Source organism: Vicia villosa, linkage group LG4 (genome assembly GCF_029867415.1).
Source record: "Vicia villosa cultivar HV-30 ecotype Madison, WI linkage group LG4, Vvil1.0, whole genome shotgun sequence".
Taxonomy (NCBI): Eukaryota; Viridiplantae; Streptophyta; class Magnoliopsida; order Fabales; family Fabaceae; genus Vicia; species Vicia villosa.
The window spans coordinates 37,240,962-37,244,951 of NC_081183.1; positions in this window are offsets into that span (position 1 = coordinate 37,240,962).

Sequence of the window (3,990 nt, forward strand, 5' to 3'; positions counted from 1 at the left end):
ATCCCATCAATGAGAGTCCTCATGGAGACTAAGTTATCAGAAGCTGAATGGTGTCAAAGTAGATACGATCAGTTGAACTTAATCGAAGAAAAACGTATGACTGCTCTATGCCATGGACAGTTATACCAAGCAAGGATGAAACAAGCTTTCAACAAAAAGGTTCGACCTCGTGAATTTCAAGAAGGCGACCTCGTGCTTAAAAAGATCTTGTCTTTTCAACCAGATTCTAGGGGCAAATGGTCTCCTAATTACGAAGGCCCGTATGTTGTCAAAAGAACATTTTCTGGCGGTGCCATGATTCTTACTACCATGGATGGTGATGAACTCCCACATCCTGTGAATGCTGATGCAGTCAAGAAATACTTTGTCTAAAAAATACAAAAGAACAGCTCGGTAAGTCGAAAACCCGCAAAGGGCGACTTAGGCAAAAATGAGCGTCTCGGTGGACTGAAAACCCGAAAGGGCGGTCCAGGCAAAAATTAGAGACAATAAACAGAAAAAATTCATCCTGGTAGATTGAAAACCTGAAAGGGCAATCTAGGCAAAAATTAGGGATTTATGACAAAGTAACTGCATTAGTCAATACTTCGTCACCTGAAAAGTCTGTACTTCATCAAAGGATCTTCAATCAAATCATTATCAATCTGAAGCGACAAGCACAGTTGGAACTCAAAGTTATTAGAGGGAATAGTGGTTATTGCTTTCAATGTAGCCTTTTCCGCATAATTACCATTTCCAACTTTTGTAAATACTCCATGGAATCACGCCTTTAGCTGATTACCATCCTATTAAATAAATTTGAGCCTTGTGCCCATTTGTTTGCAATCTTTAATTTCTTTCAGCTTGCAAAATGACGCTTTAATTGTGTTATTCGTTTTTGAAAAAAAAAGGAAAAAATAAGTTTTAAATGAATTTACTTCACTTTTCTTTTTCAAAATAAAAGCGAAATTTTCCTTTGAGTTGTGAACAACGGAAGGAACATCAGCAGTCGTCTCCATAGGACGAACAAAAAGGATTCTCCCAAAAAAAATTGTTGAGACAACGGTATTCTTGTCCCAGAAAAGAATTCTTGAAGCAATTACCCCTCGAGGTAAAGAAGCTCTTCTATCCCCAGTGAAGAAGGTCTTTTATTCCCAATGAAGAAAATCTCCAATCTCCAGTGAAGAGGTTCTTTCATCTCAATGAGAAAAGATGCTCATCTTCCCCAGAGAAGTTTAAAGCACGCAACACCATTCATCACCTGTGTTATCTATACCGTGTTGAAAAACATTTGCCAAGTATCTGGTTGTATTGCGACGTTGGTCCTTCTCCAGTATATACTTCTTTGTCTGTCAGTATTGTCAGCATGCATGCTACATTCTTGACATTCATCATTCATACATATTTGCATCATTTATACATTCTTGCATTTTTCAATGTTTGCCTCAATATTCACATGTTCAGGATATATCTATCCTCGAAAAAAAAAAGAAAAAAAGAAAAAAAGAAGAAAAAGAAACAAATATGGGCGTGTCATCTCTCCAAGTAGGTTGTCACCCATAAGCAGAAAGAACATTTTGTTTCTCCAGTTCCCCACTGAGATCATTCCTCGTGGAAGAAGGTTGCTTTAGTTTCTCCTCTCCAAAACAAAGGAGAAAATCCCCATTCGAGTTCATTCCTCATGGGTACAAAGTCTTGTTTGACTATTTCTTTCCAATTCATTCTTGGTTAGAACCTTGTCTTTACCAAAGATTCAAATTCCGATTCCTCAAATAGAGTCGTGAAAAAAAAACAGACAATAAGCAATAGCCTTATCATCTGAGCGGCTTATGTCTCTTTCAAAAGCTTTTTCCTCTCAAGGAAATCAATCATAAAGACCACTTGACAATCAGGGCCTTATTACTGTTCACAAGGCTGAATAACCAGTAATTTCCCTAGCAAAGTCTCCAGAAATCATTTTATCACTTGGCTGATAATTGATCATGTCTTCAAAAACACTATCACGAGGCTGGTAGTCGGTAACTTTTGTTCTGGTTATATTATTAAACATGTCTATCCCAATGCTGATAGTCGATAATATTAACCGAACCTTTGAAACTCTTTTTACCATGCTGATAGTCGGTAATGCAGTTTCATACCTTCACCTTCGCATTATTAAACAAGTCTATCCCCATGCAGATAGTCGGTAATGTCGATAGGTAAGCTTTTCTTACAAAGCTATCATTCCCCGGTGAAGCATACACTTGCTTTCCCGAAAAGACAAAACGGATTCTCTTCCTAAAACGGATTGAGACATCCTTCCCGATCTCTTTTCCCCAGCGGAGTCAGTTTTGATATCCCTCGGTAAAGATATCCTTGCATCATTCGCAATTTTGGTATCTTAGGTCCAAAATTCGCGTCTTCTGATATTTAAGTCTCTTCCACCCTATCAAAACGAAGATTTTCAATCTTCATGTCTCAGGTTGAAGAAACTTAAATAGGGGCATCTGTCATACCCCAATTTTTGACCTAAGATACCACCTCATATCATCTGCATATGCATCATTTGCATCTCTAACAAATTGCATAGCTTGTGTTTGCTACTTGTGACTCAGCAGGATTTAATCAGGAAATCACTCATCAATACAAGTAACAATCAATTAGGGTTTTGTTCTCCCTTCATTTCAAATGAATCATCTTCATCAACAATCAACATTTGGTCCTCAGAGATCCATCTCAACAAGCTCAAAGGCTCTGAATCGACTGAATTAGGGTTTTGACTGAAGATAGCACACTCCTGACTTTAGCTCAGGATTTGACATAATGACTTGGGACATGATATCAAGACCTCAAGTGCATCATTTTGACCTAATCCATTGGCTCATAACATCTTCTGCACAAAGATTGATCAGACAAATCCTCAGATCAGGGTTTTGAACTATCAGGGACTGAAATCAGGGATCACATTTGGGAAACCCTAAAAACCCCCAGGAAGTCAATCAAAGGTTTCAATCATCCTCAAATAATCCCTATGACAATATCCAATGGAGATTACATCTCAATTCAAGATCCACAGTCATCAATTTCATCTGGTCGACAATTAGGGTTTTTGACCTAATTCACTGAATAACTGACTTTTTAATCAGGACATGGTGTCACAACTCAAACCATGGCTCAATATCCTCTAATGCTTCAATATGATCCATTCATACCATTCATATGGTGAGGATAGCCTGTTTCATTTGAAATCTCCAGAAACGCGATTCGTCTGAAAAAGTCAGCTCAACAAGATCACCATTGACTTTTGGGGAATTTTGGTCAACCATGACTTTTGAAGTTTTGAATCATCAATATATGATATATGAAGTCATTTGATCAAGAAAAATCAAGAAAATCAATAAAGAATCAAAAAGTCAAAGTTTGACTTTTCATACTTAGAAAAATTTCTAAGTGTTTTTCATGGTTTTTTCCAAACTTTGAAAGGGAATTTCTCAAAATTTCACCTACAAACTGAAAAAAACTTCCAACATGAAAGTTGTAGATTTTGATCCAATAAACAACTTTGACACATAGAAATTTTTTCCATAAGATCAACCATTTAAGAGATATGGTGCTTCAAAGTTGGTACTTTTTGAAAAATCCACTTAAAACTTCATTTTTCTCAAAGTTCATGGATCTTTTTCACCCACTTCCTTAAGGATCTTGAAGAAACTTTCAACTAGGGTTTTGAAGTGTGTAACATGAGCTTTCCAAAATGTCCAAGATCATGAAAAAATATGGAGTGTAGCTATGGTTTTGAATTTTGACATTAGTGACCATTTCACTTGAAATTTCAAGCCATTTTTGCAAAGTTATGAACCAAATTGCCAAATAATGCAAGTAATGATGCATCAAGACAATAATTGAAGATATTTTCTGATTAGAAGATCAGAATGGAAGAGGATAAGAAGCTTGAAGTTTAACCATGGTTTGGTCACTTTAACCATTTTGCATTAAATGTAAAAGATTCCTTTTTATCTCTTAAGCCAAATC